The following is a 20,586-nucleotide window of genomic DNA, read 5'->3' on the forward strand; positions in this document are numbered from 1 at the left end:
TGCCACGACCCGTTTAAAACCCCTCTCACCTTTCATTGAGCTAAGCAGTTCTTTTTTCAAGTCTTACTTGTTTATGAATACATGTCATTCTGTTTATCCACCACGGTCCTGCCCCTCTGACAAGCATTGACCGGAGTAGGGAGTGAAGCAAACGTTCCGTTTAGTCAACTGTAGAGGCGTTGGGCGCCGGTGGCTTCCATTAAATACTGTGGTCAAAAATAGCAGTAAGCTCAGGGTGCAACCTGGATCCCGCAATGGTCAAGCATCAGGCAGTTGCTTGGCTTCTCTTTGCTCCCGCATCTCCAGCTGTAAAAGCGGGATGTTAAAGGTTCTAACCTTGAGAGGACCAGTGAGACCATTTTAAACTCTTCAGTTCACATCTGAATAAATTGGAAATTGGGATCCCCTGCTCAGGTTTTAAGGCGGCAGCGCGAGAGCACCACACAAACAGGGGACGCTTCTGAGAGTGAGCCCATGTGTCACTGCTCAGTGAGACAGCCCTAGTTACAGGATTGTTTTTAAGAGTGAATTAGTACTGAAGGCCTTCACAGCGGTGCCTGGCTCTTGCACATCCTGTATTGGCGAACTAGAAAATGAGGGCTGACTAGAATGGGAACCAGGTTTGTGAGTAGCTCAGTCTGACAGCGAAGCGAGGCTGCCTGAGGGCTCCCTGCCTAGTTTACTCATGGAAGCTCTGCTGCTCTTTAATCATGCTGATTTTTCCATAACATCACGTTTGAATGCTTCTCAGTATTCTATGCACAAAAAAAAAAAAAAGAAGAAGAAGAAGAAGAAAAAGAGAGGCCGTATGTAGCTCATGACTTTTTATTTGACTTATTTTCTTTATTTACATTACTATACCACGTTAGAATAACTACACAATGTACACTCTGTTACTTAACAGGCCACATTGCTCTTTTATAAAAAATGATTTATTTGTCTTGCGTGCCGCTGCCCCTTCCTTCTTCCTCGGCGCTGCCTGCGAGGTGACAGCCATCTATTTTGCCACATTGCAGCTGCCCTTTAACCTCTGGCGAAGCCCAAGATTGTCAAAAAAAAGGACCAAGAAGTTCATCAGGCACCAGATAGATATGTGAAAATTAGGCGAAACTGGAGGAAACCCAGAGGCATAGACAACTGGGTGCGGAGAAGATACAAGGGCCAGATCCTGATGCCCAACATTGGTTAATGGGAGTAACAAGAAAACCAAGCACCTATTGCCTACGGGCTTCTGGAAGTTTCTGGTCCACAATGTCAAGGAGCTGGAAGTGCAGCTGATGTGCAACAAATCTTACTGTGCTGAGATCGCTCACAATGTGTCCTCTAAGAACCGAAAAGCCATCGTAGAAAGAGCAGCACAGCTGGCCATCAGAGTCACCAATCCCAACGCCAGGGTACTCAGCAGGGGAAAAAATGGAGAGCTTGTGTGCGTGTGTTGTGTTCAAATAAAACCATAAAAAACTGTCCAAAATGATGTATTTATCAAATGTGTTCTTGTGTTGGCTTGAGTGTATATATGTACCCCACGAGCATGCAAATGTCCGTGGAGACCAGAATGGGTGTCAGAATCCCCGGAACTGGAGTCACACGCCATTGTTGTGAGCTACCACATGGGTGCTGAGAACCAAACCTGGGTCCTCTGAAAGAACAAGTGCTTTTAGCCACAGAGCCATCTCTCTAGCACCATGTGATTTCTGCTCATTTGAGGCATTGGGTTAAGAGTGAGGCAAATCTCATTGAGACTTGAGTATCAAAACATGGGATAAAGCTTCTAAATGTAAATATTTAGAGAGTATAAATGCCAATAAACAGCGAGTCACCTCAGGTGTTAAATGAGGAGGATGCACTAGGTTGAAGGCCGTCCAGCTCCAGCAATACTGCGACAGTTGCTTGTCTCAGCTCTTCCCACCACTCACGTACACACAAGCAGGAAGACTTGGTTTAAAAAGAACTACTGGTTCCTTTTCTCTACCATATCCTTAAAGGGGCTATTTTTAAAAAATCTCAGATCAATGGGTATTGCATCTTTCTTAGAACCACCGTTTAAACATTTCGAAGGGAATCTAATGCATCTGTGTCTACTTTTTTTCTTGCAAGGAAATGCCACTCTTGTTCGTTACAAATCGCAGAACCCAAATTTGGAAAGAAGATTCTAACGGCATGCTAATTAGGCTCTGCAGAACGCACTTTGAACAGTTTGAATACACGTGTAGCTGATTTCACCTTCCAGGGTGTGGATTGGCTATAGTTAGACCAAGGCATGTTCCAAAGCAGCATACTTTCATGTACGGGAATGATTTCCTGGCATGTAAGTTACTCCTTTTCACGGTCCTGAGATTGCAGCAGACTGGGAGGATTTGTTTAATTTAGGTTGTTTGGGTCAAGTTGAAGCCCTACAAAAATGCCTCTTTCGTTTTGACCTGGGGTCATGCTCATCTTGAGCCATCTTCCTCCCTCTCAAAAGAAAAGCACCTATAAATCGGTCCTAGCCACCGGTGAGTCTCTTCTCCTCAACATAACTAATATACATATAAACCGTAGGAGCTGAGGTTTTTAAATCCCTAAACGAGATAATCTCCTGACTTTTACTGGGATGTTTTTTGTTCCAGGAAAATGTCAGTTTCTATTTCTGGGCTCTTCTAGGAAATCCTCCACCCCATTTAGCTGCAGTAGCAATGGGAGGTGGTTCTCCACAGATGGGCTTACCATGCTATTTCTGTGTTTCATTGGAAAGGCCAGGCAGGCTCTCATTTGTGGTTAATACTGTAATTCTTAAAACGTCCTTTTAAGAAGTAGATGGAAATATCCAAAACTCCATTTTCATCCACATGGTGTCATTGCTCAAGCACACACAGAAGTGTCAGCAAAATGATGTTTGTGTCAGGCAACTTGTATGAATTGAAAGCTAAAAAAAGGCGATTGACAGGTGTCTTGTTAGGCCTCTGCTATTAGCCATTTTTGTATCTGCGCAGTACTTGACACCCCACTTCTAAACAAGGATCGCACATTTGTGTGCCTTCAGGAAGACGTCCTGATGGGTGGCTCTAAAACACTATTTTAGGATGTGATGGCTTAATTTGAAAAGTGTTTTGATGAACAAAACACGATCGCTTCCTTGTCGTTTTTTGGACGTCCTCGGGTTTCACGGTATAATCAGGGACTGAATGGATATTGCTTGGGTACGAAATATTTGATGAGTAAGAGGGCTTGGCAGTGAAACTGGAGGTTGTGTTGGTAGCTGGCTTCATCAGGGAGGGGAGGAGGGATTATCTCCATTCTGTGCTTTTTCTGATGGCTGCTGTAAAATGTATTTTTGGTTTATTACAAACCAGTTCACTCTTTTAACTGAATCAGAGCAAGGGAAAGAATTCTCTGAATAATCAGATTTTCAATTGAGGCCCAGCTTCATCTCCTAAAATTGACAAGGAATTGTAAAGAGTGTTGGAAATTATCCCTTTTAAATATCTCTCTTCCAAAAGAGAAAACAAGGCTGAGAAGTGCTAGGCAACAGTCAACATAGCTAGATGAGGAAGAGACAAAACTGGATGATGGAGTAATAGAACGATGTGATGCTATACATGATGCCATACATGGTGCCATATGTGACGCCATACATGGTGCCATACACAATGCCATATATGATGCCATACATTATATCATACATGGTGCCATTCATGATACCATATTATGATGCCATACATGACACCATATATGATGCTGGCCTTCTCTATACTTTTTATTAATGATTTTTTCACCCAGTAGAGAATTGCTAAGACATTCATTCCTTTCCATGTTCTCTGTGTGATTTTACGTTTGACATTTGAAGAGGTCAAGTATATTTAACGTACTAATCAAATTGATAAGTTCAACTTTGGCATCATTAAGAATGGACGACCTCGGGGTTGGGGATTTAGCTCAGTGGTAGAGCGCTTGCCTAGCAAGTGCAAGGCCCTGGGTTCGGTCCCCAGCTCCGGAAAAAAAAAAAAAAAGAAAGGACCACTGTGAACAGGTAAATCGTTTGCATCACTCTACCGGCAGCGTCTCATCTGGTTGATCACTACAGTTCTCTGTGTCATCCATCTTGGTGACACTACTCAAGAATGGTGCCTGTGCTTTCTGAGAGTTGGGAGATTCATCTGCAACGCATGGAGCACACAGTGTGCTAGGAAGTGCTTTAGTATGAAAAGGAACACAAGACAGAATTGATGACCTCACAGAGAAGGTGACAGAGGTGAGGGACTTGATGCTCAAGCCATAATGTTGGCATCAAAGCTGGGATGTTTAAAGACACTTAAAGGACTGTGACGCCACTGTGTGGAGAGGCGGAGCCTGAGATGAACCCAGAAAAGAACACAAATTGCACAGGGTCTCAGCTCAGGGAGTTATTCCTTAGGAAAGTGTAAATCAAACTGAGTTTTAAAAATAAGTTTATTAGGGGTTGGGGATTTGGCTCAGTGGTAGAGCGCTTGCCTAGCAAGCGCAAGGCCCTGGGTTCCGTTCCCAGCTCCGAAAAAAAGAATAGAAAAAAAATAAGTTTATTACATATTCCTTATCTTTTATTTGCATGTGAAGGTAGGTGTGTGTGTGTGTGTGTGTGTGTGTGTGTGTGTGTGTGTGTGTGTGTGCGTGTGTGTGAACCAGAGGTCAATATCTGCTGTTTTTCTTTTTTATTTCTTGGTCTGTTTTTTGGGACAAGGGACTTGCTGGACAGCCAAGTGCCAGGGACAGTCCTGTTTCCACAGCCTTAGTATGGGGATGCCATCATGCCTGACTTTTTAAATTGAGGTTTTAGGGGCTAAAACTCAAGTACTCCCAATGCCGAGGTGACCACTTTGCCTGTCAGTCATTGCTCCCCTCAGTCTACCCACCTCAGTCTTCCCACCTCAGAACATAGATCATCTTTCATAGTCGCACCCAAAGATTTGTCTCCAAGGTGGTTCTAGGTAGTCAAGCTGAAAATGATGTTCCTAATGTAAAGGTATTATATACTAACTAAATCTATGTTTTCAGTAAAATTCCCCGTTTCTCAACGGCGACTTGGAGCTAACAGCCCCAAACTCCTCTTTGATGAAAACACAGACACAAACAGATCACTCTCTTCTGAATGTAGCAGAAACCAATCTCTCGACAGAACAAAGCAGAAAACCCACACACAAATGCAAACATTTCGGGGCTGGGGATTTAGCTCAGTGGTAGAGCGCTTACCTAGGAAGCGCAAGGCCCTGGGTTCAGTCCCCAGCTCCGAAAAAAAGAACCAAAAAAAAAAAAAAATGCAAACATTTCCACACACACATAAAGTCTATAGCAAGTTTTTTTTTTTTCTTCATTAAATTTTTATTTTCAAGTTTAATGTATTAGTCTATGTGGGGGAGTGTCTATCCCACATTTGGTCATTCAATTCCAACAAAAAAGACGTACAACTTTTATATTTATGATAAACATTAATCATCACTACAAAAAAACAGATATCTGCCCTCTATGATATTATTTCTATTAACCTGTCAATACCCCACAATATGACTGGCCATGTTTTGTCTGGGCTGCCTTAACTTCAACTGGCCATACCACATGATCATGATTTCAAGATTTTTACCCCATAGCATATTCTTTTTTTTTTTTTTTATTAACTTGAGTATTTCTTATATACATTTCGAGTGTTATTCCCTTTCCCGGGTTCCGGGAAAACATCCCCCTCCCCCCTCCCTTTCCTTATGGGTGTTCCCCTCCCAACCCTCCCCCCATTGCCGCCCTCCCCCCATAGTCTAGTTCACTGGGGGTTCAGTCTTAGCAGGACCCAGGGCTTCCCCTTCCACTGGTGCTCTTACTAGGATATTCATTGCTACCTATGGGGTCAGAGTCCAGGGTCAGTCCATGTATAGTCTTTAGGTAGTGGCTTAGTCTCTGGAAGCTCTGGTTGCTTGGCATTGTTGTACTTTTGGGGTCTCGAGCCCCTTCAAGCTCTTCCAGTTCTTTCTCTGATTCCTTCAATAGGGGACCTATTCAATAGGGATTCCTTCAATATTCTCAGTTCAGTGGTTTGCTGCTGGCATTCGCCTCTGTATTTGCTGTATTCTGGCTGTGTCTCTCAGGAGCGATCTACATCCGGCTCCTGTCGGTCTGCACTTCTTTGCTTCATCCATCTTGTCTAATTGGGTGGCTGTATATGTATAGGCCACATGTGGGGCAGGCTCTGAATGGGTGTTCCTTCAGTCTCTGTTTTAATCTTTGCCTCTCCCCTCCCTGCCAAGGGTATTCTTTTTCCTCATTTAAAGAAGGAGTGAAGCATTCACATTTTGATCATCCGTCTTGAGTTTCGTTTGTTCTAGGGATCTAGGGTAATTCAAGCATTTGGGCTAATAGCCACTTATCAATGAGTGCATACCATGTATGTCTTTCTGTGATTGGGTTAGCTCACTCAGGATGATATTTTCCAGTTCCAACCATTTGCCTACGAATTTCATAAACTCGTTGTTTTTGATAGCTGAGTAATATTCCATTGTGTAGATGTACCACATTTTCTGTATCCATTCCTCTGTTGAAGGGCATCTGGGTTCTTTCCATTTTCTGGCTATTATAAATAAGGCTGCGATGAACATAGTGGAGCACGTGTCTCTTTTATATGTTGGGGCATCTTTTGGGTATATGCCCAAGAGAGGTATAGCTGGATCCTCAGGCAGTTCAATGTCCAATTTTCTGAGGAACCTCCAGACTGATTTCCAGAATGGTTTTACCAGTCTGCAACCCCACCAACAATGGAGGAGTGTTCCTCTTTCTCCACATCCTCGCCAGCATCTGCTGTCACATGAGTTTTTGATCTTAGCCAATCGAACAGGTGTGAGGTGAAATCTCAGGGTTGTTTTGATTTGCATTTCCCTTATGACTAAAGATGTTGAACATTTCTTTAGGTGTTTCTCAGCCATTCGGCATTCCTCAGCTGTGAATTCTTTGTTTAGCTCTGAACCCCATTTTTTAATAGGGTTATTTGTCTCCCTGCAGTCTAACTTCTTGAGTTCTTTGTATATTTTGGATATAAGGCCTCTATCTGTTGTAGGATTGGTAAAGATCTTTTCCCAATCTGTTGGTTGCCGTTTTGTCCTAACCACAGTGTCCTTTGCCTCACAGAAGCTTTGCAGTTTTATGAGATCCCATTTGTCGATTCTTGATCTTAGAGCATAAGCCATTGGTGTTTTGTTCAGGAAATTTTTTCCAGTGCCCATGTGTTCCAGATGCTTCCCTAGTTTTTCTTCTATTAGTTTGAGTGTGTCTGGTTTGATGTGGAGGTCCTTGATCCACTTGGACTTAAGCTTTGTACAGGGTGATAAGCATGGATCGATCTGCATTCTTCTACATGTTGCCCTCCAGTTGAACCAGCACCATTTGCTGAAAATGCTATCTTTTTTCCATTGGATGGTTTTGGCTCCTTTGTCAAAAATCAAGTGCCCATAGGTGTGTGGGTTCATTTCTGGGTCTTCAATTCTATTCCACTGGTCTATCTGTCTGTCTCTGTACCAATACCATGCAGTTTTTATCACTATTGCTCTGTAATACTGCTTGAGTTCAGGGATAGTGATTCCCCCTGAAGTCCTTTTATTGTTGAGGATAGCTTTAGCTATCCTGGGTTTTTTGTTATTCCAGATGAATTTGCAAATTGTTCTGTCTAACTCTTTGAAGAAATGGATTGGTATTTTGATGGGGATTGCATTGAATCTGTAGATTGCTTTTGGTAAAATGGCCATTTTTACTATATTAATCCTGCCAATCCATGAGCATGGGAGATCTTTCCATCTTCTGAGGTCTTCTTCAATTTCTTTCCTCAGTGTCTTGAAGTTCTTATTGTACAGATCTTTTACTTGCTTGGTTAAAGTCACACCGAGGTACTTGATATTATTTGGGTCTATTATGAAGGGTGTCGTTTCCCTAATTTCTTTCTCGGCTTGTTTCTCTTTTGTATAGAGGAAGGCAACTGATTTATTTGAGTTAATTTTATACCCAGCCACTTTGCTGAAGTTGTTTATCAGCTTTAGTAGTTCTCTGGTGGAACTTTTGGGATCACTTAAATATACTATCATGTCATCTGCAAATAGTGATATTTTGACCTCTTCTTTTCCGATCTGTATCCCTTTGATCTCCTTTTGTTGTCTGATTGCTCTGGCTAGAACTTCAAGAACTATATTGAATAAGTAGGGAGAGAGTGGGCAGCCTTGTCTAGTCCCTGATTTTAGTGGGACTGCTTCAAGTTTCTCTCCATTTAGTTTAATGTTAGCAACTGGTTTGCTGTATATGGCTTTTACTATGTTTAGGTATGGGCCTTGAATTCCTATTCTTTCCAGGACTTTTATCATGAAGGGGTGTTGAATTTTGTCAAATGCTTTCTCAGCATCTAATGAAATGATCATGTGGTTCTGTTCTTTCAGTTTGTTTATATAATGGATCACGTTGATGGTTTTCCGTATATTAAACCATCCCTGCATGCCTGGGATGAAGCCTACTTGATCATGGTGGATGATTGTTTTGATGTGCTCTTGAATTCGGTTTGCCAGAATTTTATTGAGTATTTTTGCATCGATATTCATAAGGGAAATTGGTCTGAAGTTCTCTTTCTTTGTTGTGTCTTTGCGTGGTTTAGGTATAAGAGTAATTGTGGCTTCGTAGAAGGAATTCGGTAGGGCTCCATCTGTTTCAATTTTGTGGAATAGTTTGGATAATATTGGTATGAGGTCTTCTATGAAGGTTTGATAGAATTCTGCACTAAAACCATCTGGACCTGGGCTCTTTTTGGTTGGGAGACCTTTAATGACTGCTTCTATTTCCTTAGGAGTTATGGGGTTGTTTAACTGGTTTATCTGTTCCTGATTTAACTTCGATACCTGGTATCTGTCTAGGAAATTGTCCATTTCCTGAAGATTTTCAAATTTTGTTGAATATAGGTTTTTATAGTAAGATCTGATGATTTTTTGAATTTCCTCCGAATCTGTAGTTATGTCTCCCTTTTCATTTCTGATTTTGTTAATTTGGATGCACTCTCTGTGTCCTCTCGTTAGTCTGGCTAAGGGTTTATCTATCTTGTTGATTTTCTCAAAGAACCAACTTTTGGTTCTGTTGATTCTTTCTATGGTCCTTTTTGTTTCTACTTGGTTGATTTCAGCTCTGAGTTTGATTATTTCCTGCCTTCTGTTCCTCCTGGGTGTATTTGCTTCTTTTTGTTCTAGAGCTTTTAGGTGTGCTGTCAAGCTGCTGACATATGCTCTTTCCTGTTTCTTTCTGCAGGCACTCAGCGCTATGAGTTTTCCTCTTAGCACAGCTTTCATTGTGTCCCATAAGTTTGAGTATGTTGTATCTTCATTTTCATTAAATTCTAAAAAGTTTTTAATTTCTTTCTTTATTTCTTCCTTGACCAGGTTATCATTGAGTAGAGCATTGTTCAATTTCCACGTATATGTGGGCATTCTTCCCTTATTGTTATTGAAGACCAGTTTTAGGCCGTGGTGGTCCGATAGCACGCATGGGATTATTTCTATCTTTCTGTACCTGTTGAGGCCCGTTTTTTGACCAATTATATGGTCAATTTTGGAGAAAGTACCATGAGGAGCTGAGAAGAAGGTATATCGTTTTGCTTTAGGATAGAATGTTCTATAAATATCCGTTAAGTCCATTTGGTTCATGACTTCTCTTAGTCTGTCTACGTCTCTGTTTAATTTCTGTTTCCATGATCTGTCCATTGATGAGAGTGGGGTGTTGAAATCTCCCACTATTATTGTGTGAGGTGCAATGTGTGTTTTGAGCTTTAGTAAGGTTTCTTTTACGTATGTAGGTGCCCTTGTATTTGGGGCATAGATATTTAGGATTGAGAGTTCATCTTGGTGGATTTTTCCTTTGATGAATATGAAGTGTCCTTCCTTATCTTTTTTGATGACTTTTAATTGAAAATTGATTTTATTTGATATTAGAACGGCTACTCCAGCTTGCTTCTTCTGACCATTTGCTTGGAAAGTTGTTTTCCAGCCTTTCACTCTGAGGTAGTGTCTGTCTTTGTCTCTGAGGTGTGTTTCCTGTAGGCAGCAGAATGCAGGGTCCTCGTTGCGTATCCAGTTTGTTAATCTATGTCTTTTTATTGGGGAGTTGAGGCCATTGATATTGAGAGATATTAAGGAATAGTGATTATTGCTTCCCGTTATATTCATATTTGGATGTGAGGTTATGTTTGTGTGCTTTCATTCTCTTTGTTTTGTTGCCAAGACGATTAGTTTCTTGCTTCTTCTAGGGTATAGCTTGCCTCCTTATGTTGGGCTTTACCCTTTATTATCCTTTGTAGTGCTGGATTTGTAGAAAGATATTGTGTAAATTTGGTTTTGTCATGGAATATCTTGGTTTCTCCATCAATGTTAATTGAGAGTTTTGCTGGATACAGTAACCTGGGCTGGCATTTGTGTTCTCTTAGGGTCTGTATAACATCAGTCCAGGATCTTCTGGCCTTCATAGTTTCTGGCGAGAAGTCTGGTGTGATTCTGATAGGTCTGCCTTTATATGTTACTTGACCTTTTTCCCTTACTGCTTTTAATATTCTTTCTTTATTTTGTGCGTTTGGTGTTTTGACAATTATGTGACGGGAGGTGTTTCTTTTCTGGTCCAATCTATTTGGAGTTCTGTAGGCTTCTTGTATGTCTATGGGTATCTCTTTTTTTAGGTTAGGGAAGTTTTCTTCTATGATTTTGTTGAAGATATTTACTGGTCCTTTGAGCTGGGAGTCTTCACTCTCTTCTATACCTATTATCCTTAGGTTTGATCTTCTCATTGAGTCCTGGATTTCCTGTATGTTTTGGACCAGTAGCTTTTTCCGCTTTACATTATCTTTGACAGTTGAGTCAATGATTTTTATGGAATCTTCTGCTCCTGAGATTCTCTCTTCCATCTCTTGTATTCTGTTGGTGAAGCTTGTATCTACAGCTCCTTGTCTCTTCTTTTGGTTTTCTATATCCAGGGTTGTTTCCATGTGTTCTTTCTTGATTGCTTCTATTTCCCTTTTTAATTCCTTCAACTGTTTGATTGTGTTTTCCTGGAATTCTTTCAGGGATTTTTGCGATTCCTCTCTGTAGGCTTCTACTTCTTTATTAATGTTTTCCTGTGTTTCCCTAAGTGTGTTCATGTCTTTCTTGAAGTCCTCTAGCATCATGATCAAATATGATTTTGAAACTAGATCTTGCTTTTCTGGTGTGTTTGGATATTCCATGTTTGTTTTGGTGGGAGAATTGGGCTCTGATGATGGCATGTAGTCTTGGTTTCTGTTGCTTGGGTTCCTGCGCTTGCCTCTCGCCATCAGATTATCTCTAGTGTTACTTTGTTCTGCTATTTCTGACAGTGGCTAGACTGTCCTATAAGCCTGTGTGTCAGGAGTGCTGTAGACCTGTTTTCCTCTCTTTCAGTCAGTTCTGGGGACAGAGTGTTCTGCTTTCGGGCGTGTAGTTTTTCCTCTCTACACGTCTTCAGCTGTTCCTGTGGGCCTGTGTCTTGAGTTCACCAGGCAGCTTTCTTGCAGCAGAAAATTTGGTCTTACCTGTGGTCCCGAGGCTCAGGTTCGCCCCTGGGGTGCTGCCCACGGGCTCTCTGCAGCGGCAGCAACCAGGAAGACCTGTGCCGCCCCTTCCGGGAGCTTCAGTGCACCAGGGTTCCAGATGGTCTTTGGCTTTTTCCTCTGGCGTCCGAGATGTGTGTGCAGGGAGCAGTCTCTTCTGGTTTCCCAGGCTTGTCTGCCTCTCTGAAGGTTTAGCTCTCTCTCCCACGGGATTTGGGTGCAGAGAACTGTTTATCCGGTCTGTTTCCTTCAGGGTCCGGCGGTGTCTCTGGCAGGGGTCCTGCCGCTCCTGGGCCCTCCCCCACGGGAGCCCAGAGGCCTTATACAGTTTCCTCTTGGGCCAGGGATGTGGGCAGGTGTGAGCAGTGTTGGTGGTCTCTTCCACTCTGCAGCCTCAGGAGTGCCCACCTGACCAGGCGGTTGGGTCTCTCTCTCACCGGGTCTGGGAGCAGAGAGCTGCTGCGGGCCGGGATCCGCGGGTCTATAGCAAGTTTTATAACAAACACCAATATGCTTACTACCTAGATTCTGTTCTATCCTTGCTTTACCTTGTATCTATCCACTTATCTCTTTACACTATAGGAAACCATCTCATTTTTGATGCACTTAAAGCAAACTGCAAGCATGAGAGCACTCCCTACTTAGATATACATTCCATCAAGGACAGCTCGGCATCTTTTTTGTTTTGATATAAATTTATATAGGCCCAAACACACATATCTACATGCACACTCCCTGAATTTTTGACAAATAGGTCTGTCGTCCCTAAGGCTCTGTTATGATTCAGACCGTCATTATCAAACAAGAATGAGCCTGAAGGTCTCTTCCAGTCAACCCTCACCCCACCTTCCAGAAGCTATCAGTGCTCCTTTTTACCACCCTTACCTTCAATTAGGTCTGCCTGCTCTAGAATTTCACATACAGGAAGCCATATGGTATATACTCGTCTGCGAGAAGTTCCATGAAAGCGAATGCTTGTGAGATTCATCTCCTGCTTTGCATGCTTGAGTAGTTTGTTCCTTTTCATCGATGGATGGTAGTCGACATGAATCTACCACAGATTTTGTGTTTATTCTCCTTCTGATGACAACCCACCAAGTTTCCTGTGTGGAATTATCACAGGAAAAACCATCGTGAATGTTTCATGTCTATCTGTAGTTCTAAAATATTTACTTTTATTTACATTTCTGTGCATGTGCGTATACATACAGGCATCCGCTGAGACCATAAAAGGGCATCAGATCCTCTGGAGTTGGAGTTATAGTTGACTGTGAGCTGTGGGTGCTGGGAACCAGACTCTGATCAAGAATGAGAATAGCACGTGCTGTTGTATAGCTACTAAGTCATGTGTCCACTCTGTTGAATTAGTTTTTGTTTGTTCTAAGCATGGTTTGGGTATAAAATGCAAAGGTCAACATTTATTTCTTAGATATGCAAATGTTACTTCTAAAAGAAATTCTCTGATCTTTTTTTCAAAAAGCTTGTAGCCATTTTCATTTTTGGAATAAAGTATAGGATGGCCAGATGTTCCATATACTTGTTGAAGCCAGACTTTTTCCACCATAGTCATGCTGGGGTGTGTATATGTATTTGTGTATATGACGTATATGTATATGATTGATGTATATGTATATGAAGTATATGTTTTTGTGTATGTATATGTAAATGTATATGCGTATGTGTATATGATGTATGTGTTTATGTATGTGTATGTGTGTACAGGTACATGTACATGTGTATGTGTTTGCATATGTATATGTGGTGTGGAGCTCACTGTAATAACTATTTCCATTTGATTGCTTCTTAAACAAACTCCTAGCAAATCTTTCAAATCACCCTCTTCCGTTGCCATCACTTATGCTTGAGGCTACAGATTCCAGCAGCTTGGGGGTCGTGGTGGAATCCTTCCTGATTCCTTCTTAGCCTTCTTCCACTTTAAATGTGCCCCACTACCTCTGGCTATATCAGTGCTCACCACTCATCTACTAAGTTCCTGCTTGCAAAGCTTTATTTCTGTATTCTTTTCCCTTGTCTTCTTCGTTCTTGTGAATTTATGTCTAAAACAAGCCACAGCCAATAACAAACAAAGCAAGTAGCAGCAGCAGCAGAGGCAGCAGCAGCAGCAGCAGCAGCAACAACAACAACAAACTTTATTGCCTTAGTTGAGTTTTGGAACTACGAAATATTTATGCTTCTAGGTTTACCTGGAAGTGCCTTTATGAAGAGGTGTGTAGGTGTTGGGTAATAAATTATTATTGGACCTAAAGGCCATGGAATGATAAATGCTGTCTAGAACACATTAATGGCCTGAAATGGCTGGTGGACCTGATTCATCATTCTGGTATGCTATATGAGTTGGTCCAGTGGGCGATGGGGTTAATTCTAGGTGACATTTCTACATGGGAAAACCCAATATCATACTCTGAACTTTATGCTGAGGTAATTGCAAAAGCATATAATAGAAAACATATACTCAAGTCAATGTTCCCTTAGCTCAGTTCCACAGATTAATTCAGCTACTCCACTTCTACCAGCGTAAGAAAGTAAACCAGAAGAGGCTCAAGCTGGGGTCTGGAAAATCACAAATTCGGTGTTGTGCTATGTTTATAGCCCTTCTGAAGAAGAATAAATGAGATTTGCCTGATAATTCTGTGTAGAGAGATAAGAAAAGGAAACCCCAGTTTCAATGAGTCCAGAAATTTTTTTATATCTTATTTTCAAAAGCCAGATGTTATGCATCCTTTCCTTCTCGGGGCCACAGTTTTCTTTCAAAGGTAGTTTTTGGTGTCATACATACACATTTATAAAGAGCAAAGTTGGTGAGGATGGGATGCTACTGGAAAGTGTAGATGGACATTATGCTTTCGTTCTGTAGTCTACAGTTTCCTGAAAAAGGCATCCGACTCTAGTTTTAGCTTTTAAAAGTTAAAGATTCTATTTTATTCTAACAGTCTGTGTTCCTCTGATTATCTTTAGCGACGTCACAGTACATGCTTGCTCAAGGAATAGCTCAGGATTCAGTTGGCCGGAGGAGCTGTCAGATTTCTGTTCCCCGTGATTAGCTTGTTGAAATGCGTGAGTCCCTTTCTAATCCTTCAGACCTCGAATTTTTCCTTTATTAAGAAATAGCTTCTTAAGCCAAAGATCCGAGAAGACCTGACCAAAGCAGTGTCTTCTGGTCGTGAATGGACAACTAACTCATGAGCTCACCGTAGCCTTGGTTGCCTTCACAAGAGCTGAACCAGATCAACACAGTCAGTATTCTAGCCTGGATGGGAGAGAGCTGTCACCCCTAGCTGAGAAAGTGTTAACAGTTGGTGGTTCTGGGGAAGGAGAGTCAGTGTTCTTTAAGAGTGTGGCCCCTGACAGGCTGACCATGCTCCAGTGGATGGCCCTATACCCAGGAGAATATGGACAGCACAAAGTGGACTCAGTTGTTTTTAAATAGAGACATGAAGTAGGGAGGGGAAGTAGATCTGGGAGTAAAAGGGGAGCAAAGTGGGTTAATCTGATCAGAATACATTGTATCCAATTCTCAAAGAATTAAGGAAAAGGTTTAAAGGAGAAAAAGAAGGAGCAATGGGAAAACATCTCCTTCAAAGGCAGTCTTAGCCCTGAAGAAAAGATTTTGGTGCGTTGTTGAGAAGATTTATTTTTGGCAACAGATCGAGTGTAATTTCTGAGTTCTGGAACATTGAGCAAATATCTGGGACTTTCTGACTCTCTGTTCCTTTATCAAATAGGAATGTTAAAGAGTGGCCTTGCACACTAAATCCCATGTGAATGAGCAGAAACAGTTGAACGTCTGGCAGTTAGTATGTATACATACTTCATGTATACAGCGTCTCACCCTTACCTTAAACCGGACCATTTCCTGAGCCTGACACATTAGATTCATGAAGGTACTAGCCTACACTTTAGAATTTTTTCTTCACACCTTCTTTACTTCCTGCTCCCCTCCTTCCCTTCCTGTTCCCTTCTTCCTTTATTTCCTCCCCTCTTCCTAACATAAACGTCTTTCCCTAATCAGCCTTGCATTTGAATCCAGGACGCATGTCTCCTCTGTGAAGTTCTCTCACTTTACACTATAGTGAGAGCAGTGGCCCTTGAGCTTGGCCTAAGGACGCAGGAGAAGGTTCTTCCCTTTCCTTTGGGTTCTGGAGACCTGTGTAGGCAGGCAGTGACCCCAGTGAGGAAACTCCATTCCCTAAGTAAAGAAAGTCAATGTATGTATGTATGTATGTATGTATGTATGTATGTATGTATGCCATTTGAAAAATTTGCTTTTGGAACTAGAAGATTCCTGAATTTCCCAGGTCTTTGAGTCAAACTGTGCCCTTTGGCACTTAAGATAATATTAACTTGGTAAGCAACAATTCAGGAATTGAGAAATAGATCATTCAGATCTACCCCTTTTTTTTTATTTCCCATCATTCACTTGGGAAGTTTGGATTTTTTTTTTTTTTTTTTTGCTTTCTTGAAATAGAAAGGCTCATATAGAAAGATGCACACCTCAAAGGCAGCAGGCTATTGCAACCACTTCTATCTATTGTCAACTTGATCAGCTCTGGATTCACTTTGAACACAGTAGTTCCTAGATTCGGTTAATTTTGGGTCTTAAGGAACTGTTCAATGGATTTACTTAATAGTTCGCCATAACAATAAAACCTTAAGAATGAAACATCTCAAGTCACAGAGAGGAAAGGCTCGATTCTAAGAGGCTTATACTTATTGCTAAGCTTTAAATGTGGTTAGAAAAAAAAATCAGGAATAGCAGGTTCTCATCGCTGTCCCTGTGGTGTTTTGCTCTGCCAAGGATGTCACTGGCACCAGCCCAATGTGGACTGCAAAGGCCATAGAGGTAAAGCAGCAAAAAAAGGACACTGTCATGGTTTCTGTGTGGTTGGCCCAGGGAGTGGCACTGTTAGGAGGTGTGACGATGCTGGAGTAGGTGTGTTACTGTGGGTGTGGGCTTTGAGACCCTCATCCTAGCTGCCTGGAAGCCAGGATTCTAGCAGCCTTCAGAAGAAGATGTAGAACTCTCAGCTCCTCCTGCACCATGCCTGCCTGCACACTGCCATGTTCCCGCCTTCATGATAATGAACTGAACCTCTGAACCTGTAAGCCAGCCCCACTTAGATGTTGTCCTTATAAAAGTTGCCTTGGTCATGGTGTCTGTTCACAGCAGTGAAACCCTAACCAAGGCAGACACAGTCCTTGAATATGATGCCGTATTGGCAGGAGGAAACCCAGGGACTACATATTGGAATGTGTTCTGTGTTTAAGTTTTGTGTGTTCACCTGTATCATCTCAAGAACACACTGTGTTCGGGTGAATTGTATTTCAAAGATGCCTTGTTTGTGTTTAAACAATAGACTCGATTTTATAAGAGCCTTGAAAGACCACGTGCAGCATCACACTTATGCTTAATACACATAATCGAGATCAGAATCTAGATCAAAGTCGGAGACCTCAGTAGTGCTCACTTTCTGTAAAGTACTCTTTACAAACCTTCAGGGGCCTGGAGAGATGCTCCGAGGTTAGGAACACTGATGCTCTTCCAGAAGACCTGGGCTCAATCCCTAGCACCCACATGGCTTCTTGTAACTGTCTATAACTCCAGCATCAGGGTATCTGATGATCTCTGCCGGCACCAGGCATGTGTTTGTGTAGTAGATACACAGATATATATGGGAGCAAAACAGCCCCGCACACAAAGTAAATACATAAACTCAGACCAGAATGCACCCAACTCTCTATGTTCAATTGTCCATTTATAGTGAAGATGTAGAAATGAGCATAAGGGCTGGAGAGATGGTTCAGTGGTTAAGAGCACTGACTGCTCTTCCAAAGGTCCTGAGTTCGATTCCCAGCAACCACATGGTGGCTCACAACCATCTGTAATGAGATCTGATGCCCTCTTCTGGTGTGTCTGAAGACTACAGTGTACTCATGTAAATACAATAAATAAATTTTAAAAAAATGGGTAAAAATATGTCCTGTACGTCCACAGGGGCACAAGCCTCATTATGTCTATAGCGGCCTTATCTGAATAGCCAGAAGTTGGAAACAACCCAGATGTCCCACAGCAGAAGAATGGATACAGAATATGTGGTTTATTTACACAATGGAATACTGTTCAGCTATTAACAACAAGGACATCATGAGTTTTGCAGGCAAATGAATAGAACTAGAAAGTATCATTCTGAGTGAGGTAACTCAGACCCAAAAGAACATGCATGGAATATATATAGGTTGCTGTCATTATGCAGGTGAAGGCAGGTACAGGATAGAACAAGGCCTGTCATTGGATGAGAAGGAAGGGTGGGAGAAAAGTTTCAGAGAGGCCAAGGAGACCGGAGTGAGAAAAAAAGTAGCTGAGAGAACATGGTGGCAGATGTTAAGATTCTTCCCTGTAGATAGTTGCAGGTTAATATGACTATTCTTTTTTTTAATTTAATTAATTTATTAATTTATTAATTTATTTTTTCCGGAGCTGGGGACCGAACCCAGGGCCTTGCGCTTGGTAGGCAAGCACTCTACCACTGAGCTAAATCCCCAACCCTGATATGACTATTCTTAAGGGATGGGTGTGTACAGGATTTTGTGTTATCTAGATGGGCAGATTATACCTTATCAATTGTGATGTGTTCTTTCATGTTCAAGAGAGTGTATGGTGGTGGGACACACAGGGCCCACCACGGAACTGGGATGTGTATTCCTGGCGTGGTAGAAACCAGCCAAGAAAGCTGTGAATGAGGGTGGGGGATCCTGACAGGGTGCCATGTTGGAATGGCTCGCAGACAGCCTGTCAGAAAGTAGATGGGGGCAGCGTGGAGCCGCTGAGACTAGCGATACTTTCAATGGCCCGCTGGAGCCGGAACTATCGAGAGAGTGACCACGAGGGCATGCAAGTGTGGGAACAAGTCATGTCCTTTTTATTTTTACCACAACAAATATACTCACTAATAAGTGAATATTAGCCAAAAAATACCTAGAATACAATCCACAAAACTTAAGAAGGTTAACAAGCAGAAGGGCCCAAGTGAGGATGCTTCAATCCTACTTGGGAAGGAAAAGAAAGCAATCACAGAGGGCAGAGAGAAGGAGGGATTTCGGTGGAGAGGGGAGGAGGGGAACATAATCACTTTTGGGCGGGGGAGACGAGAGAAGCCCTGAGGGCCAGCAGACTGAATAGAAACATGCAACCTCTCAGGCGGTGGGAGGCAAGGGGACCCTCTAGAATGTACAGAGACCTGGACGGACTCAAAGGGAGGACCTTATTTAAATTGCCCAACAGTAGGGAGTGGGAACTTATAGAAAGACAGGGTATCAAATGGAGTTATGGGGTTGCCGTCCCACAGTCAAAAACTCTGACCCAGAATTGTTCCTGTCTAAAAGAACTGCAGGGACAAAAATGAAGAAGAGACTGAGGGAAAAGCAGTCCAATGACTGGTCCAACTTGGGATCCATCTCAATGGGAGGCTCCAAGGCCTGACACTATTACTGATGCTATGGTGTGCTCACAGATGGGAGGCTAGCATGGCCGTCTCTGAGAGGCCCAACAAGCAGCTGAGAGAGTCAGATGCAGATACTTACACCCAACCATTGGGCTGAAGTTGGAGACCCCTGTAGTTGAGTTAGGGAATGGCTGGAAGAAGCTCAGGAGGAGGGCGATCCCATAAGAAGACAAAGAGCAGCAGTTTCAACTAACTTCTGAGATCTCTCAGACACTGAGCCACCAACCAGGCAGCATACAGGAGCTGGTCCGAGGCCCCTGACATATATACAGCAGAGGGCTGCCTGGTCTGGTCTCAGTGGGAGAAATGTGCTTAACCTTCAAAAGACTTGAGGCCCCAGGGAGTGGGGAGGCCTGGCATGGGGGTGGGGAGAGGTGAGGTGGGGTGGGGAGCACATCCTTTTGGAGACAAGGAACCATGGGAGGGCAGACTGGGAGGAGGGCAATGACTGAACTGTAAAAAAAAAAAAAAGTAGTAATAAGAAAAAAAAGACACGTGAATAGGTGAGAAACTACAGGGTTATTTATTTATTTATTTAACAGATTGAAAAATGTAAAAAAAAAGTAGGTAGTGGATAATTACAAACTTTAAAAAATAGTAAGAAGCATAGCAACTTACTACACTTGGACTTTATGTTAACAATTAAACATGAATTGAGAGGAAAGGGTGTAGGAAAAGTGGAAGTTTGAACAGTGTCTGGATAATAAACTCATCATGAAATTAATGATTCCAGGGAATTGTTTTCACAGTCGTTGCTTGATGTGATAGCTTCCTTTGGTTATGTTTGAAAAGGCGGTGCTGTTGCCTTTCCGAGGAACACACTGGAATATTTTCGGATGATAAGAAACCTAGACTATCTAGGATAGCATTTAGAAAGGTAAGACCTAGCTACTCCTTTTAGGTTGGGTTATTGGGCAATATGTGGATTGTTGGGTTATATAAGATGAATATGGTTTTCTAATGAGCTAAGAATGTTAAGGGAAATTTCATTTTCTCTCCAAGAGTCTGATATCGAAGCTGCCCTCAGGACAGGAACACAAACGTCAAGTTTAATCAACGGCAACCAAAGAACTCAGAGAGTAGAAAGCCTTTTAATTTTTAGATAAACCAGTTCTAAGAGCCAGACACAAAACATCACAGTATTCCAGTTAGGAAAATCCTGATGTATCCAATGTAGGCTTGATGGCTGACTTTTAGATGACTTCAGATGGAGCCTTGCTTCACCCTCTGCCTGGAGAGGTCCAACACCTAAAAATGGTTCTTACACTTTTAAAATACTGAAAAAAAAATCAAAGGGGGGATAAAATTTGTGACATTTGAATATTGTGATAAATGTTAATTTTAATGTCTAGTATGCAGTTTTCCTGGAATACTTCTGGACAAATTTATTTACTATCTTTCCAAATAAAATTGTATTAGAGTCCTTCCAGTTGGTCTGTTCTCTGTGTCTATTCATCTAGGATGAGGTGGGTAATTCCAACCAAGGTCCTGTGCCTT

The 20,586-nt window shown here is 42.1% G+C and overlaps 1 pseudogene; it reads left to right on the forward strand.

Annotated features, from left to right (window-relative positions):
* The first annotated feature begins 254 nt into the window (after nt 1-254).
* Nucleotides 255-1,457, forward strand: Rpl32-ps14 (ribosomal protein L32, pseudogene 14; annotated as a pseudogene).
* The last annotated feature ends 19,129 nt before the right edge of the window (nt 1,458-20,586 follow it).

Source organism: Rattus norvegicus, chromosome 11 (genome assembly GCF_036323735.1).
Source record: "Rattus norvegicus strain BN/NHsdMcwi chromosome 11, GRCr8, whole genome shotgun sequence".
Taxonomy (NCBI): domain Eukaryota; kingdom Metazoa; phylum Chordata; class Mammalia; order Rodentia; family Muridae; genus Rattus; species Rattus norvegicus.